Below are 20,110 nucleotides of genomic sequence, written 5' to 3'. Positions count from 1 at the left end.
ATGACGTGGCAAAATTACACTTATTATATAAGATATTGTAATTATATTATTACACCTTATCCTTATATAATTGCAATAATCACAATATACTTGTATTATTATGTTTTTTCCATGTGTCTACGTATTACATGACATTGTCATATATATTATAATAAATTATAACATATATGTAACATGTAATACGCACATGATGTGGCACAATTACACTTATTATATAAGATATTGCAATTGTATAATTACACCTTATCCTTATATAATTGCAATAATCACAATATACTTGTATTATTACGTTTTTTTCATGTGTCTACGTATTACGTGACATTGTCATATATATTATAATAAATCATAACATACATGTAACATGTAATACATATATGACGTGGCAAAATTACACTTATTATATAAGATACTGTAATTATATAATTACACCTTATCCTTATATAATTGCAATAATCACAATATACTTGTATTATTACGTTTTTTCCATGTGTCTACGTATTACGTGACATTGTCATATATATTATAATAAATCATAACATACATGTAACATGTAATACACATATGACGTGGCACAATTACACTTATTATATGAGATATAGTAATTATGTAATTACACCTTATCCTTATATAATTGCAATAATCACAATATACTTGTATTATTACGTTTTTTTCATGTGTCTACGTATTACGTGACATTGTCATATATATTATAATAAATCATAACATACATGTAACATGTAATACACATATGACGTGGCACAATTACACTTATTATATAAGATACTGTAATTATATTATTACACCTTATCCTTATATAATTGCAATAATCACAATATACTTGTATTATCACGTTTTTTTATGTGTCTACGTATTACATGACATTGTCATATATATTATAATAAATCATAACATATATGTAACATGTAATACATACATGACGTGGCACAATTACACTTATATAAGATATTGTAATTATATAATTATATAATTATCCTTATATAATTGCAATAATCACAATATACTTGTATTATCACGTTTTTTTCATGTGTCTACGTATTACATGACATTGTCATATATATTATAATAAATCATAACGTATATGTAACATGTAATATACACACATGACGTGGCACAATTACACTTATTATATAAGATACTGTAATTATATAATTACACCTTATCCTTATATAATTGCAATAATCACAATATACTTGTGTTGTTATGTTTTTTCCATGTCTTTCTGTCTTACATGGCATTTTATTATACATAATATCAATAAACTATAAAATATCATATGTAACATGTAATACGTATATGACGTGGCACAATTACATTCACTCTATAAGATATTGTAATTATCTAACTATACATTATCCTTATGTGATTGCAATAATTACAATATGCTTATATTACTATGTTTCCATGTGTTTACGTATTATACGACATTTATTATATATAATATTAATAAATTATAACGTATCATATGTAGCATGTAATACACATGTTACTGGGCACGATTACATTTATCGTATCAGATATAATCGTACATTATCCTTACACGATTGCGATAATTACAATATACTTGTGTTATTAATAATACATATATATAGCGTATAATAATATATATGTATAATACATAATAACATATATATATATTTTTTTTAATTTTTAAAAAAAAATTTTTAACATTACCCATGATTATAAAATACATCCCATGGCAATATATTCATTTTTTTCATATAAATATTGCGCGTCCATGATTGCGATAATTACAACATACTTGCGTTATTAATATGACATATATATAACGTGTAATAATATATATATAATATATAATAACGTATGTATTTTTTTATTTTTTTAAGTTTTTTTTTTAACATTTCCCATGATTATAAAATATCTGCCATGGCAATACGTTGATTTGTTTTTTAATATAAATATTGCACGTTCGTGATTGAGGTAATTACCATATACTTGCATTATTAATAATACATATATATAAAATATATATAATATATAGTAATATGTATTTTTATTTTTTTTAATTTTTAAAAAATTTTTATTACCTTTCCCATGATTATAAAATGCATCCCACGGCAATATATTCATTTTTTTAATATAAATATTGCGCGTTCATGATTGCGATAACTACAACATACTTGCATTATTAACATTACATATATACATAACATATAATATATATATATATAATATATAATAACATATTTATTTTTATTTTTTTAATGTTTTAAAAATTTTTATTCACATTTCCCATGATTATAAAATACATCCCGTGGCAGTATATTTATTTTTTTAATATAAATATTGCACGTTCATGATTGCGACAACTACAACATACTTGCATTATTAACATTACATATTTTCATAACATATAATAATATATATATATATATATATATATATAATATATAATAACATATACATCCCATGGCAATATATTCATTCTTTTAATATAAATATTGCACGTTCATGATTGCGATAATTACGATACACTTGAACTATTAACATTACATATATGTAACACATAATAATATATATGTATAATATATAGTAACATATATATATATATTTTTTTTTAATATTCCCCACGATTATAAAACACACCCCGCGGCAGCATACTCATTCTTTTAATATAAATACTGCGCGTTCATGATTGCAATAGTTACAACATACTTGCATTATTAACATTACATATATGTAATACATCATAATATGTATACAATATATAATAACATATATATTTTTTAATTTTTTTAATTTTTTAAATTTTTTTTAATATTCCCCACGATTATAAAACACACCCCGTGGCAACATACGCATTCTTTTAATATAAATATCGCGCGCTCATGATTGCGATAATTACGATGCACTTGAACTATTAACATTACATATATGTAACACATCATAATATATATGTATAATATATAATAACATATATATATTTTTTTTATTTTTTAAATTTTTTTTAATATTCCCCACGATTATAAAACACACCCCGCGGCAGCATACTCATTCTTTTAATATAAATATTGTGCGTTCATGATTGCGATAATTACGATACACTTGAACTATTAACATTACATATATGTAATACATACTAATATATATACAATATATAATAACATATATATATATATTTTAATTTTTTAAATTTTTTTTAATATTCCCCACGATTATAAAACTCACCCCGCGGCAACATACGCATTCTTTTAATATAAATACCGCGCATTCATGATTGCGATAATTACAACATTCTTGCATTATTAACATTACATATATGTAATACATAGTAATAATATATGTGTATAATATATAATAACATATATATATTTTTTAAATTTTTTTAAATTTTTTTAATATTCCCCACGATTATAAAACACCCCCCACGGCAGCATAGTCATTCTTTTAATATAAATATCACGCGTTCATGATTGCGATAATTACGATACACTTGAACTGTTAACATTACATATATGTAATACATCACAATATATGTATATAATATATAATAACATATATATATATATTTTAATTTTTTAAAATTTTTTTAATATTCCCCACGATTATAAAACTCACCCCGCGGCAACACACTCATTCTTTTAATATAAATATTGCGCGTTCATGATTGCAATAATTACAACATATTATTAACATTACATATATGTAATACATAATGATATATATGTATAATATATAATAACATATATATTTTTTAAATTTTTTTAATATTCCCCACGATTATAACACTCACCCCGTGGCAGCACACTCATTCTTTTAATATAAATACCGCGCCTTCATGATTGCGATAATTACGATGCACTTGAACTATTAACATTACATATATGTAATACATAATAATATATATGTATACTATATAATAACATATATATTTTTTTAAATTTTTTTGATTTTTTTAAACATTCCCCACGATTATAAAACTCACCCCGCGGCAACATACTCATTCTTTTAATATAAATACCGCGCGTTCATGATTGCGATAATTACGATACAGTTGAACTATTAACATTACATATATGTAATACAGCATAATATATGTATATAATATATATTTTTTAATTTTTTTGATTTTTTTAAATATTCCCCACGATTATAACACTCACCCCGTGGCAGCATACTCATTCTTTTAATATAAATATCGCGCCTTCATGATTGCGATAATTACGATGCGCTTCAACTATTAACATTACATATATGTAATACATCATAATAATATATATGTATAACATATAATAACATATATTTTTTTTTTTAATTTTTTAATTTCTTTTAAAAATTCCCCACGATTGTAAAACACCCCCCGCGGCAGCACACTCCTTCCTTTGATATAAGTACCGCGCGTTACGGCACGTTGGTGACCCTCCCTCCCGTCCGTCCGTCCGTCCGTCCGTCCGTCCGCCCTGGGCTGTGGTGCGGCGGGGGGGGGGGAGGGGCGGGTTCCGGAGAGCGACGGGGGGGGGTTTCCCCGCGCTGTGCAGACCAGGGCAACGTGTACCCCATGATCGACTACGTGGACCGAGGCTTCCTGCTCGTGCACTACTACTACCTGGACAGCCGCCGCGCCACCACCCGCGTCGCCATGGTGCTCGGTGAGTCGCCGCGGCGACCGGCCCCACCCCCACCCCACCCACCCCCACCCCCGATCGATCGATCGCTCGGTCGGTGAAAGCGGCGATCATGTCGGCGAGCCGATCAGTCGCCGGCCAGGTTCGAGGGGGTCACGGGCGGGATCGATGTGCGATCGGTAGGCCGATCGATTAAGCTGGTCGGTCGATCGGTCGTCGGTCGGGTTCGAGGGAATCACGCACGGAAGCGGCCCGCCGATCGATAGGTCGATCGATGAAGCTGATCGGTGGCTGATTATGTCGGTGGGTCGATCGATTGTCGCTCGGGTTCGAGGAAATTACGAACGGAATCGGTTCGTCGATCAATAACGTCGGCCAATCAGATGAATTTTGCCGATCAAAGCGATCGATTGATAGGTCGATCGATTAAGCTGATCGGTGGCTGATTACGTCAGTGGGTCGATCGATTGTCGGTCGGGTTCGGGGAAATTATGAACGTAATCGGTTCTTCGATCAATAACGCCGGTGATCGGATACATTTTGCCAATCAAAGCGATCAAACGATAGGTCGATCGATTAAGCTGATCGGTGGCTGATTATGTCGATGGGTCGATCAATTATTGGTCGGGTTCGGGGAAATTACAAATGGAATCGGTTCATCGGTCGAGACGTCGGCGAATCGGATGAATTTTGCCGATCAAAGCGATCGATCGATAGGTCGATTGATTAAACTGATTGATTAGTGATTACATTGGTGAGTCGATCAATTACCGGTCAGGTTCGAGGAAATTACGAACGGAATCGGTTTGTTGATCAATAACGACGAAACAGATGAATTTTGCCAACTAAACAAATCAATCAATAGGTCGATTGATTAACCGATTAGTAATTATGTTGATGAGTCGATCAATTATCGCTCAGGTTCGAGGGGATCACGAATGGAATCGATGTTCGATCGATAGGTCGATCGATTAAACTGATCGGTGGCTGATTATGTCGATGGGTCGATCGATTGTCGGTCGGGTTTGGGGAAATTACGAACGGAATCGGTTCGTCGATCAATAACAACAGTGATCGGATACATTTTGCCAATCAAAGCGATCAAACGATAGGTCGATCGATTAAGCTGATCGGTGGCTGATTATGTCGATGGGTCGATCAATTATTGGTCGGGTTCGGGGAAATTACAAATGGAATCGGTTCATCGGTCGAGATGTCGGCGAATCGGATGAATTTTGCCGATCAAAGTGATCGATCGATAGGTCGATTGATTAAACTGATTTTTTAGTGATTACTTTGGTGCGTCGATCAATTACCGGTCAGGTTCGAAAAAATTACAAATGGAATCAGTTCGTCGATCAATAACGACAAAACAGATGAATTTTGCTGATCAAACAAATCAATCAATACGTCGATTGATTAACCGATTAGTAATTATGTTGATGAGTCGATCAATTATTGCTCAGGTTCGAGGGGATCACGAATGGAATCGATGTTCGATCGATAGGTCGATCAATTAAGCTGATCGGTGGCTGATTATGTCAGTGGGTCGATCGATTATCGGTCGGGTTCGGGGAAATTATGAACGGAATCGGTTCATCAATCAATAACGCCGGTAATCGGATACATTTTGCCAAAGTGATCAAACGATAGGTCGATCGATTAAGCTGATCGGTGGCTGATTATGTCGATGGGTCGATGAATTATCGGTCAGGTTCGGGGAAATTACGAACGAAATCGGTTCGTCGGTCGAGACGTCGGCGAATCGGATGAATTTTGCCAATCAAAGTGATCGATCGATAGGTCGATTGATTAAACTGATTGATTAGTGATTACTTTGGTGGGTCGATCAATTACCGGTCAGGTTCGAGGAAATTACGAACGGAATCGGTTCGTCGATCAATAACGACGAAACAGATGAATTTGGCCAACTAAACAAATCAATCAATACGTCGATTGATTAACCGATTAGTAATTATGTTGATGAGTCGATCAATTATCGCTCAGGTTCGAGGGGATCACGAATGGAATCGATGTTCGATCGGTAGGTCGATCGATTAAGCTGATCGGTGGCTGATTATGTCAGTGGGTCGATCGACTGTCGGTCGGGTTCGAGGAAATTATGAACGTAATCGGTTCTTCGATCAATAACGTCAGCGAATCGGATGCATTTTGCCGACTAAACAGATCAATTGATAGGTCGGTACATTGAGCTGATTGATGACTCGTTATATCGGTGAGTCGATCAATCATTGGTCAGGTTCGAAAAAATTACAAATGGAATCAGTTCGTCGATCAATAACGACGAAACAGATGAATTTTGCCAACTAAACAAATCAATCAACAGGTCGATTGATTAACCGGTTAGTAATTATATCGGTGAGCCAATCAATTATCGGTCAGGTTCGAGGAAATTACGAATGGAATCGGTTCTTCGGTCGAGACGTCGGCGAATCGGATGAATTTTGCCAAAGTGATCGATTGATAGGTCGATTGATTAAACTGATTAGTGATTACTTTGGTGAGTCGATCAATTATTGGTCAGGTTCGAAAAAATTAGAAACGGAATTTTTTCGTCGATCAATAAAGTCGGCGAATCAGATGAATTTTGCCAACTAAACAAATCAATCAACAGGTCGATTGATTAACCGATTAGTAATTATGTTGATGACTCGATCAATTGTCAGTCAGGCGCGAGGAAATCACGCACGGAAGCGGCCCGTCGATCGATAGGTCGATCGATTAATCTGATCGGTGGCTGATTATGTCGATGGGTCGATCGACTGTCGGTCGGGTTCGAGGAAATTACGAACGGAATCGGTTCCTCGATCAATAACGCCGGTGATCGGATGCATTTTGCCGATCAAAGCGATCGATCGATGAGTTGATTGATTAAGCTGATTGACGACTGATTATTATTATTATTATTATGTCGATGGGTCGATCAATTATCGGTCAGGTTCATATATTGTATTTTTATGTATATATTTGTATACGTTACGTATTATATATATTTATATATATGTAAGAAGCACATGTTTATTTATACCTAATGTTATGAACATATGTAATTATAATTAATGTGTAATTAGCATATAATATGATATAAATCATAATTAGTATAAAACGTGCGTTTTCCGGGGGGGGGGGGTCCCAGGGCGGGCGCAGGACAAGCTGCCCAGGACGCTGATGAAGACCTTCGAGGACGTCCTCGACCAGAACGGCATCGAGGACGAGAACATGCGGCCCACCGCGGACACCGGTCGGTGGGGGACGCCCCCGACCCCTCCCCCGCGCGCTCCCCTCCCGCTCCCCTCCCCCGCACTGCACGACGCCCCATGTCCTCCCCTCCCCCGGTGCATCCCCTCCCCCACGAACGCCCCTCCCCCACGTCCTCCCCTCCCCCACTCCGTACGCGGCACCGTGACCTCCCCTCCCCCGGTGCATCCCCTCCCCCACGTCCTCCCCTCCCCCACACCGTCCGCGGCACCGGGACCTCCCCTCCCCCGGTGCATCCCCTCCCCCACGAACAAACCCTCCCCCACGTCCTCCCCTCCCCCACTCCGTACGCGGCACCGCAACCTCCCCTCCCCCGATGCATCCCCTCCCCCACGACCTCCCCTCCCCCACACCGTCCGCGGCACCGGGACCTCCCCTCCCCCGGTGCATCCCCTCCCCCACGAACGACCCTCCCCCACGTCCTCCCCTCCCCCACTCTGTACACGGCACCATGACCTCCCCTCCCCGGTGAATCGCATCCCCCACGGACACCCCTCCCCCACGTCCCTCCCCCGCACCGTGCCCTCCCCTCTTGCAGCACCTTCCCCTCCCCCTCGCTCTCCCCTGAACCCCACATGTCCCGCCTCCCACTAGGCCCTCGACCCGCCGTCTCCCCTCCCCCGCCTTTCGCCGCGCCCTCCCCTCGCACCGGCCCCTCCCCCCACGTGTCCCCCTCCCCCGCGTCTGCACCTCGCCCGGGTCCCACCCCCGCCCGCCCACGCCATCCTCAAGACGCCCCTCCCCCCCAGCGCCCCCTCTGCCTTCCTGCTCCTTCCCCTCCCCCCCACGCCGTCCCCTCCCCCCACGCCCCTCCCCCCTCGTGTGACAATGACACCTCCCTGGCCCCGAGCCCTCCCCCCTCGTCCTCCCCTCCCCCAAAATCACACACAGCTCACCCCAAGTTCGAATCCCAGTGTCTGTTCTCTCCTAAACAAAATTACGTATTATATCTATAATATATTATATATACGTTATATATATATTATATATATGATATTTTATACATTTCATATATATAAAATACGTACTTACGATTATACGTATTATAAACGGATTATAACAAATATACAATGCAAATTCATGCTTACAGGTATAATAAGTAAATTATCAGAAACGTAATAAATAACTAAATTATAAATATAATACATTTTCATACTTACAAATATGTATTGTATACATATATGCTTATGAATATGTATTGTATACATGTAAAGATATAATACAAAAATACACATATTTCACATATATAATTATATATATAATTGTGTGTGAAAAATATATATATAATTATATACTTCTAAATATATATTTATATGTTTATATTTATATATAATTATATATATTATGTTTTATGTACTTTTTTATATAAAATACAATGTATTATAATCATATATAGTATATATAATTACATAAATATATATTTATATGCTTATATATAATTATATATATTACATTTTATATATTTTATGTATTTTTATTTATAAAATACAATGTATTATAATCATATATCGTATATATAATTATATAAATATACATTTATATGTTTATATATAATTATATGTATTATATTTTGTATATTTTATGTATTTTTATATATAAAATACAATGTATTATAATCATATATAGTATATATAATTATATAAATATATATTTATGTTTATAATTATATATACTGTCTTTTATATATTTTATGTATTTTTATATATAAAATACGATGTATTACATTATAATCATATATAGTATATATAATTATATAGACATATAACTTTAAACATATTTATCTCTTTTTTTTTTTTTAAACTTTCCCCCACCCCCCCCCCAACGAAATCAAAAAACACCCAAAAACACCTAAAAAAAAAGGAAAAAGACGGGATGGCGCACACTTCGGTTCCGTGATTGACATTTTTTCGATTTTCCTTCCCTCCCCCGCCCGCAGACACGTGCCCCTCGAGATGAGGACGCCCGCGGATCAGGTGAGCGCGCGCGACTCGCACCCGGGCCCGGGCCTCGGGCGGCGAGGTCACGACCCCCCAGTGCACGTTTCACGTACATGCGTGTGCGGCACACGCGCACACACACACGTATATGTACATGTGTGTAATTTAGGTTATTTTTGCTTTTGACACAGCAAAAGGGTGCGTCGGGGAGCTCGAGATTATATTTTTATGTTTTTATTACGTATTTATATATCAAATTACCTAGTGTCGCTCGATACGTACAAGTATGTGCGGATTTTAAAACATTTTTACACAGAATTACATATTTGGACGTATATTTTTACTTTCGGGTACGTGGCTTATCATACATTTCAACATATATTTACATACATTTACATATATTTATGTGCATTTACATGTTTTTACATGTATTTACATACGTTTGCATATATTTACATACATTTACATATATTTCCGTGCAGTTACATGTTTTTGCATGTATTTGCATATATTTACATGCATTTACATATATTTCCGTGCATTTGCATGTTTTTGCATGTATTTACATGCATTTACATGTATTTGCGTGTGTGATTATGTGAATTTTATTATATACTAGGAAACGTGTGTAATTACACGCTTTAGTATTTATATATAAATATATATGTGCTAACGTATTTGCGCATGTTATATTTTAAATACTTTCCATATAAGCAAATGTCACAAATATTTTTTATGTTCTACACACATGTTTATGGCACATACGTACTTCATGTATGCAGTGATTGCAGATAGCATGTTCATCATACGTTTGTGTGTATATGTATATATATGCGTATATGTATTTATTTATGTTTACACACACACACGTACAGTACACGCCACGCTCACCTGGAAATTCTCTGCGCGGTCCCAGGCCGGCCTTGAACTCGCGTCTGCGACCCTCCCTGTCTCGAACCCGAGCAGCCGCTATTTTCCTTGTATCATCTTTTTTTTTATTTCCTCCTTATTCAATGGTGTTTCATTTACGTTTTTTTCAATTTCAGCGGTTTCTGGCACACACGCCGCTTCCGGAAGATTCGCAAGTAGGAGACGCGTGGATCCACGGGAAAAAGAAGGAAAAAGAAAACACATTAAAGTTTAGAAAGCAGAAGTTGGCGGCGTCGCGTGATTCTTCTGAAACGAAATAAAAATTAAGCAAATCCTGGCGGAATCTAGGCCACTCCCCCCCACCCCGGAAAAAAAAAAACACAGCACTATCAAGAAGCGGAAGCTCAGTGGTTAGAGCCGGCCAAGATGGCGGCAGGTGGCGGGAAGGGGCGGGGCCTCCGAGTCCCCTCACCCCCTCCCCCGCTGACCGGAAGTGGAGGGGGATGGAAGCCATGGCGGAAGTGCTGCCGTGGCGACGGGAAGTGACGTCACCAGGGACCAGAGGTGGAGGGAAGGGCTCTTCCCTTGTGTGTCCTGTGTAGGGCGTCCGTGGAGGGGTGAGGCCGGAAGTGACGTCGCCGGAACCGGAAGTGGCGCAGGAGGCTCCCCAGAGGCGGGGGAACATGGGAGGTGTGACAGGAAGTGACGTCAGCAGCGACAGGAAGTGAAGGGAGGCACCTCGGGTTGTCTGGGAAGCAGGGCCAGGAGGGCGCGGGTGTGACAGGAAATGACGTCACCCGGAACCGGAAGTAAAGATGGGAGACTCCCCTGCTGGGCTTGTGGGGGGAGAACATGGGAGGCGTGACAGGAAGTGACGTCAGCAGTGACAGGAAGTGGAGGGGGGCGCCTCTGGGTGTCTGGGGAGCAGGTCCAGGAGGGTGCGGGTGGGAAAGGAAATGACGTCACCCGGAACCGGAAGTAGTGAGGGGAGACTCCCCTGCGGGGCTTGTCGGGGGGGGGAGAACAGGGGAGGCGTGACAGGAAGTGACGTCAGCAGCGAAAGGAAGTGAAGGGAGGCGCCTCTGGGTGTCTGGGAAGCAGGTCCAGGAGGGCGCAGGTGCGACAGGAAATGACGTCACACGGAACCGGAAGTAAAGATGGGAGACTCCCCTGCTGGGCTTGTGTGGGGAGAACATGGGAGGCGTGACAGGAAGTGACGTCAGCAGCAAAAGGAAGTGAAGGGAGGCGCCTCTGGGTGTCTGAGGAGCGGGTGCGGGCGTGACAGGAAGTGACGTCACGTGGAACAGGAAGTGGAGGGGGAGACTGCACCGGGATTTGTGGAGGGGCTAACGGAAGTGTGGCAGGAAGTGATGCCAGCCCGGACAGGAAGTGGCTGGAAGAGCCTCCCGTGGGACCTGGGGGTAAAGCCCATGACGGGTCAGATGTGACAGGAAGTGAGATCGCCAGGAACCGGAAGTGGAGGGGAGATGCGATGCTTGGTTCCCTTTGGTTCAACATCATGGAGGCGTGACAGGAAGTGACGTCAGCAGGGACAGGAAGTGGTTGGAAGAGCCTTCCTTGCGGCCCGGGGAGGTGGTCCAGGAGTGTGCAGGTGTGCCAGGAAGTCAGTCCATCGGGAACCGGAAGTGGAGGTGGGAGACTACCCTGGTGTCCTGTGGACGGGGGGGAGTCATGGAGGTGTGGCAGGAAGTGACGTCACCAGGGACAGGAAGTGAAGGGAGGCGCCTCTGGGTGTCTGGGAAGCAGGTCCAGATTTGATAGGAAGTGAGATCACCAGGAACCGGAAGTGGGGGGGAGGTACTACCCTGGGTTCCCTTTGGGGCGACATTAGGGATGTGTGACAGGAAGTGACGTTACCAGGGACAGGAAGTGAAGGGAGGCGCCTCTGGGTGTCTGGGAAGCAGGTCCAGATTTGATAGGAAGTGAGATCACCAGGAACCGGAAGTGGGGGGAGGTACTACCCTGGGTTCCCTTTGGGGCGACATTAGGGATGTGTGACAGGAAGTGACGTCACCAGGGACAGGAAGTGAAGGGAGGCGCCTCTGGGTGTCGTGGAAGCAGGTCCAGATTTGATAGGAAGTGAGATCACCAGGAACCGGAAGTGGGGGGAGGTACCAGCCTGGGTTCCCTTCGGGGCGACATCAAGGATGTGTGACAGGAAGTGACGTCACCAGGGACAGGAAGTGAAGGGAGGCGCCTCTGGGTGTCTGGGAAGCAGGTCCAGATTTGATAGGAAGTGAGATCACCAGGAACCGGAAGTGGGGGGGAGATACTACCCTGGGTTCCCTTTGGGGCGACATTAGGGATGTGTGACAGGAAGTGACGTCACCAGGGACAGGAAGTGAAGGGAGGTGCCTCTGGGTGTCTGGGAAGCAGGTCCAGATTTGATAGGAAGTGAGATCACCAGGAACCGGAAGTGGGGGGGAGGTACTACCCTGGGTTCCCTTTGGGGCGACATTAGGGATGTGTGACAGGAAGTGACGTCACCAGGGACAGGAAGTGGGGGGAGATACTACCCTGGGTTCCCTTGGGGCAACATCAAGGATGTGTGACAGGAAGTGACGTCACCAGGGACAGGAAGTGAAGGGAGGCGCCTCTGGGTGTCTGGGAAGCAGGTCCAGATTTGATAGGAAGTGAGATCACCAGGAACCGGAAGTGGGGGGGAGGTACTTCCCTGGGTTCCCTTTGGGGCGACATTAGGGATGTGTGACAGGAAGTGACGTCACCAGGGACAGGAAGTGAAGGGAGGCGCCTCTGGGTGTCTGGGAAGCAGGTCCAGATTTGATAGGAAGTGAGATCACCAGGGACAGGAAGTGGGGGGGAGGTACTACCCTGGGTTCCCTTCGGGGCGACATTAGGGATGTGTGACAGGAAGTGACGTCAACAGGGACAGGAAGTGGAGGGGAAATACTACCTTGGGTTCCCTTTGGGGCAACATCAAGGATGTGTGACAGGAAGTGACGTCACCAGGGACAGGAAGTGAAGGGAGGCGCCTCTGGGTGTCTCGGAAGCAGGTCCAGATTTGATAGGAAGTGAGATCACCAGGAACCGGAAGTGGGGGGTTGATACCACCCTGGGATCCCTTCGGGGTGACATCAAGGATGTGTGGCAGGAAGTGACGTCACCAGGGACAGGAAGTGAAGGGAGGCGCCTCTGGGTGTCTGGGAAGCAGGTCCAGATTTGATAGGAAGTGAGATCACCAGAACCGGAAGTGGGGGGGAGATACTACCCTGGGTTCCCTTCGGGGCAACATTAGGGATGTGTGACAGGAAGTGACGTCACCAGGGACAGGAAGTGAAGGGAGGCGCCTCTGGGTGTATGGGAACCAGGTCCAGATTTGGTAGGAAGTGAGATCACCAGGAACCGGAAGTGGGGGGTTGATACCACCCTGGGATCCCTTCGGGGCGACATCAAGGATGTGTGACAGGAAGTGACGTCACCAGGGACAGGAAGTGAAGGGAGGCGCCTCTGGGTGTCTGGGAAGCAGGTCCAGATTTGGTAGGAAGTGAGATCACCAGGAACCGGAAGTGGGGGGTTGATACCACCCTGGGATCCCTTCGGGGCGACATCAAGGATGTGTGACAGGAAGTGACGTCACCAGGGACAGGAAGTGAAGGGAGGCGCCTCTGGGTGTCTGGGAAGCAGGTCCAGATTTGATAGGAAGTGAGATCACCAGGAACCGGAACTGGGGGGGAGGTACCACCCTGGGTTCCCTTCGGGGCGACATCAAGGATGTGTGACAGGAAGTGACGTCGCCAAGGACAGGAAGTGGTTGGAAGAGCCTCCCGTGGGGCCTGGGGAGAAGGTCCATGATGGTGAAGATGTGTCTGGAAGTGAGAACACCTGGAACCGGAAGTGGAGGGGTGGAGACCCCCCTGGGGTCCTGCGAGGGAACATCATGGAGGTGTGGCAGGAAGTGACGTCACCAGGGACAGGAAGTGAAGGGAGGAACCTCCCCTGGGGTTTCCGGCAGCTCGTCCACAATAGGGCAGACGTCACAGGAAGTGAGAAGGACCTGAACCGGAAGTGGAGAAGGGAGACTCCCCGAGGTTCCTGTGGGGGAACATAACGGAGGTGTGACAGGAAGTGACGTCACCCGGGACAGGAAGTGGTTGGAGGAGCCTCCCGTGGGGCCTGGGAAGGAGGTCCCCGAGGGTGCACACGTGACAGGAAGTGAGATCACCTGCAACCGGAAGTGGAGAGGGAAGTCGGCCCTGTGATCCCTGTAGAGGGAGGTCATTGAGGTGTGACAGGAAGTGACGTCACCAGGGGCCGGAAATGGGAAGAGGAGCCCACCCCGAGGTCCCGTGGAGGGGGATCAGGCGCGTGTGACAGGAAGTGATGTCGGCAGGGACAGGAAGTCAAGTTTGGAGTCCGTGCTGGGGGATGTGTGACAGGAAGTGTCCTCACCAGGAACAGGAAGTCGAGCTAGGAGCCTCCCCTGACGTCTGTGAAGGGAGTCCATGGAACTGGAAGTGTGACCGGAAGTGGCCTCACCCAAAACCGGAAGTGGCGTCCATGGAGGTGGAAGTGTGACAGGAAGTGACATTGGCAGGGACAGGAAGTGGAGTGAGGGGCTTGGAGAGGAAAGGTGGTTGGAAGTGTGACAGGAAGTGACGTCAGTAGGGAAAGGAAGTGGAGGGAGGGGCTTGGGGAGGAAATGTGGGTGGAAGTGTGACAGGAAGTGACGTCAGCAGTGAAAGGAAGTGGAGGGAGGGACCTCGGGAGCACCTGGGGGCGGAAGTGTGACCGGAAGTGGCATTAATGAACAGGAAACGGACATTGGATCGTCTGTGGACAGAGCCCATGAGTGTGGAAGTGTTACAGGAAGTGACGTCAGTAGGGGAAGGAAGTGGAGGTAAGGGCCTGGGGAGCACCTGGAGGCGGAAGTGTGACAGGAAGTGGCAAGAATGGACAGGAAACGGACCTTGGAGCCTCCTCTGGGGCCTGTGGACAGAGGAGTCCAGGAAGGTGGATGTATGACAGGAAGTGACGTCAGCAGGGACAGGAAGTGGGGGGAGGGGCCTCCCGTAGGACCTGTGGAGGGGGATGGGTGGGCCCGGGAACGCATGTCCTCCGTGACCGGAAGTGGGGGGAGGGGCCGCCAGCTCACGTCCCGGATTCCCCAAATCCCTGGAGCCACCTCCGTCCTGACAACCTCAGGCCCAGCCGCCGCCCAAGGTCTATAACTGGGCTCCTGGCCGCAGTCCGAGGTCTACAACTGGGGCCCAGCTGCAGCCTCGGGTCTAAAATCCGGTGCCAGCCGCTGCCTGAGGTCTACACCTGGGATCCAATCACAGCCTGAGGTCCAGAAGTGGGACCCAGCCGCAGCCTGGGGTCTAGAACTGAGGCCCAGCCGCAGCCTGAGGTCTACACGTGCTATCCCACCACAGGCTGGAGTCTGCAACTGGGTCCGAGAAGGCAGCCTGGGGTCTAGACACGTTGCCCACCCGCAGCCTGGGGTCTGGGACTGAGGCCCAGCCGCAGCCTGAGGTCTAAAACTTTGACGTCCCCCCAACCACAGTCTGACGCGTAGAACTCGGAGGTAGCAGCAGCCTGGGGTCTAAAAATTCCTTGCCAGCCGCTGCCTGGGGTCTAGAAATGCGAGCGCTGCAGCCGGAGGTCTAGAACTAGGACGTAGCCGCCGCCTGAGGTCTGAAAATGGAACCCAGCTGCAGCCTGAGGTCTAGAACTGAGGACCAAGGGCTCCCCGGGGTTTAGAACCGAGAGGCACCCGCAGCCTGGGGTCTAGAAGTGGGACGCAGCCATAGCCTGGGGTCTACCATCCGGTGCCAGCTGCAGACTGAGGTCTACAACTGGGAACCAGCCGCAGCCTGAGGTCTAGAACTGGGACCCAGCCGCAGCCTGAGGTCTAGAACTGAAGCTCACCCGCAGCCTGGGGTCTAGAACCAGGCGCCAGCTACAGCCTGAGGTTGGCAGCTGGGACCCCACCGCAGGCTGAGGTCTAGTTGTGGGAACCAGCCGCAGCCTGGGGTCTAGAAATCAGCTCCAGAAGCAGTCTGCGGTCTAGAATGTAGGCCCAGCCGCAGCCCGAGGTCTAAACCTCGGTACCAGCCGCAGCCTGAGGTCTATATCTCAGCGCCAGGTGTGGACTGGGTTCAGGAACTGAGGCTCAGCTGCCGCCTGAGGTCTAGAACTAAGTAAGACCCAACCGCAGCCCGAGGTCTAGAAGTGCGACCCAGCCACAGCCTGGGGTGCAGAACTCAGGCCCAGCCGCAGTCTGAGGTCTAGCACTTCTTGCCACCTACAGCCTGGGGTCTAGAACGAAGACCCAGCCGCAGCCCGAGGTCTAAAGCTCGGTACCAGCCAGAGCCTGGGGTCTAGAACAAAGGCCCAGCCGCAGCCCGAGGTCTAAAGCTCGGTACCAGCCGCAGCCTGGGGTCTAGAACGAAGGCCCAGCCGCAGCCCGAGGTCTAAAGCTCGGTACCAGCCGCAGCCTGGGGTTCCGAACGAAGGCCCAGCCGCAGCCCGAGGTCTAAAGCTCGGTACCAGCCGCAGCCTGTGGTCTAGAACAAAGGCCCAGCCGCAGCCCGAGGTCTAAAATTCATTACCAGCCGCAGCCTGTCGTCTAGAACGAAGGCCCAGCCGCAGCCCGAGGTCTAAAGCTCGGTACCAGCCGCAGCCTGGGGTCTAGAACGAAGGCCCAGCCGCAGCCTGAGGTCTAAAATTCATTACCAGCCGCAGCCTGAGGTCTAAAATTCATTACCAGCCGCAGCCTGGGGTCTAGAACAAAGGTCCAGCCGCAGCCCGAGGTCTAAAGCTCGGTACCAGCCGCAGCCTGGGGTCCAGAACGAAGGCCCAGCCGCAGCCCGAGGTCTAAAATTCATTACCAGCCGCAGCCTGTCGTCTAGAACAAAGGCCCAGCCGCAGCCCGAGGTCTAAAGCTCGGTACCAGCCGCAGCCTGGGGTCTAGAACGAAGGCCCAGCCGCTGCCTGAGGTCTAAAATTCATTACCAACAGCAGCCTGGGGTCTAGAACAAAGGCCCAGCCGCAGCCCGAGGTCTAAAGCTCGGTACCAGCCGCAGCCTAGGGTTCCGAACGAAGGCCCAGCCGCTGCCTGAGGTCTAAAATTCATTACCAGCCGCAGCCTGAGGTCTAAAATTCATTACCAGCCACAGCCTGTCGTCTAGAACAAAGGCCCAGCCGTAGCCCGAGGTCTAAAGCTCGGTACCAGCCGCAGCCTGGGGTCCAGAACGAAGGCCCAGCCGCTGCCTGAGGTCTAAAATTCATTACCAGCCGCAGCCTGAGCTCTGGAAGCGGGACGCCGCACCCCCACTACAGGCCGGGGTTAGAACTGGGACCCGGCCGCAGCCCGAGGTCGAGAAGTCAGCGGAGCAGGAAGAAGCGTCTCGGTTGCCCCCCGCCCGCGGTCGGACGCCATCGGCTCCGCTCGGCTATTTTCGTCGGCGCTCGGGCTTCTCCGCCGAGAGTCCCGGTTTCCTGCTGGCCTGGGTGCGGGTATTTCCGCCATGTGCAGGATCACCATGGAAACGCTCGGCTGTCTCCGCCCAGGCGCTCGGATCCGCTCGGGTGTTTCCGTCGGCACTCGGAGTTCTACTCGGCTGCGCTCGGGTGTTTCCGCCAACGCTCGGGTATTTCCGCCAACGCTCGGGTACTTCCGCCAAGGCTAGGGTGTTTCCGCCAAGGCTCGGGTGTTTCTGCCAAGTCTCGGGTGCTTCCGGCAACGCTCGGGTGTTTCCGCCAAGGCTCGGGTGCTTCCGCCAAGGCTCGGGCGTTTCCGCCAAGGCTCGGGTGCTTCCGCCAACGCTCGGGTGCTTCCGCCAACGCTCGGGTGTTTCCGCCAACGCTCGGGTGTTTCCGCCAACGCTCGGGTGCTTCCGCCAAGGCTCGGGTGTGTCCGCCAAGGCTCGCGTGTTTCCGCCAAGGCTCGCGTGTTTCCGCCATGTGTCGCATCACCTTGGAAACGCTCGGCTGTCTCCGCCCAAGCGCCCGGCTCCATTGGTTATTTCCGGTGACAGTCGGATTTCTCCGAGGAGAGACCCGGCTTGCCCCTTGTCCGCGCTCGGGGGCTCGGATCACCATGGAAACGCTCGGCTGTCTCCGCCCAGGCGCTCGGATCCGCTCGGGTGTTTCCGTCGGCAGTCGGAGTTCTCCTCGGCGGCGCTCGGGTGTTTCCGCCGAGGCTCGGCTCTAGTCGGAAGCGCTCGGGTGTTTCCGTCAGCGCTCGGGCTTCTTCGCCGAGAGTCCCGGTTTCCTACTAAGCTGCGCTCGGGAGTTGCCGCCGACGCTCGGATCACCATGGAAACGCTCGGCTGTCTCCGCCCAGGCGCTCGGATCCGCTCGGGTGTTTCCGTCGGCAGTCGGATATCTCACGGGCCGCGCTCGGGTGCTTCCGCCAAGGCTCGGGTCACCATGGAAACGCTGGGCTGCCTCCGCTCAACCCGCTCGCATCCGTCCGGGTGTTTCCGTCGGATTTCTCCCGGGCTGCGCTCGGGTGTTTCCGCCAAGGCTCGGCTGCACTCGGGAACGTTCGTCCGTCTCCACCGACGCGCCATACACTCGGGAATTTCCATCGGCGATCGGTTCCTCCGCCGAGAGCCCCGGGCTCTATCCTCGGCTGCGCTCGGGTGTTTCCGCCATCGCTCGGGTGTTTCCGCCAACGCTCGGGTGTTTCCGCCAACGCTCGGGTGTTTCCGCCAAGGCTCGGCTGTCTCCGCCCAAGGTCTGGGAACCGCTTCGGGTGCTTCCATCGGTGTTCGGGCTTTTTTCCCGCCCGAGAGTCCCGACTTCCCGCTCGGCCGCGCTCGGCTGTTTCCGCCAAGGCTCGGCTCTCCTCGGATGCGCTCGGGTGTTTCCGTCAGCGCTCGGCTCTTTCCGGCTCCGTTCGGCGGTCTCCGCTCACGCTCCCATCACCACCACCCCTCCATCCATTGTAGCAATCTAAAAACAAAAAAAAAAAAAAAAAAAAAATTCCAGCCGAACATCCGGGCACTCCCAGGGCGGGCCGGTTTCCATGGCAACGCCCGGGCATCGTCCTGTTGTGGCGGGGGGGGGGGGGGTTGGACCCTAACCTAAAGTCGCACCGCAGCTTCCTTCTGCTTCCGGTGTCTTAAGCCCCAGGTTGACATCCGGGCACTGCAGTGGCCTCCCGGCTTCCGTAGCAACGCCCGAGACCGCCCGACTGGGGGTCTGTGTGTGTGTGGGGGGGGGGTGAGGGGGGTCTCCCACGACGCACTTTCATGCCAATGAACTCCCCCATTTGCACAACTCCCTGCTTTTGGGGTCCAGAGTCACCGGTCGACATCCGGGGACTCGAGATGGTCATCCGGGTACTGCAGCCGCGTCCCTGGTTTCCATAGCAACGCCTAGGCTCGCCCACCCCGCACTTACACGCATACGCCTTTGGATGCCAAACGC

This window comes from Jaculus jaculus, unplaced genomic scaffold, assembly GCF_020740685.1.
Source record: "Jaculus jaculus isolate mJacJac1 unplaced genomic scaffold, mJacJac1.mat.Y.cur uX1, whole genome shotgun sequence".
Taxonomy (NCBI): Eukaryota; Metazoa; Chordata; class Mammalia; order Rodentia; family Dipodidae; genus Jaculus; species Jaculus jaculus.
This window is presented reverse-complemented; position numbering follows the sequence as displayed.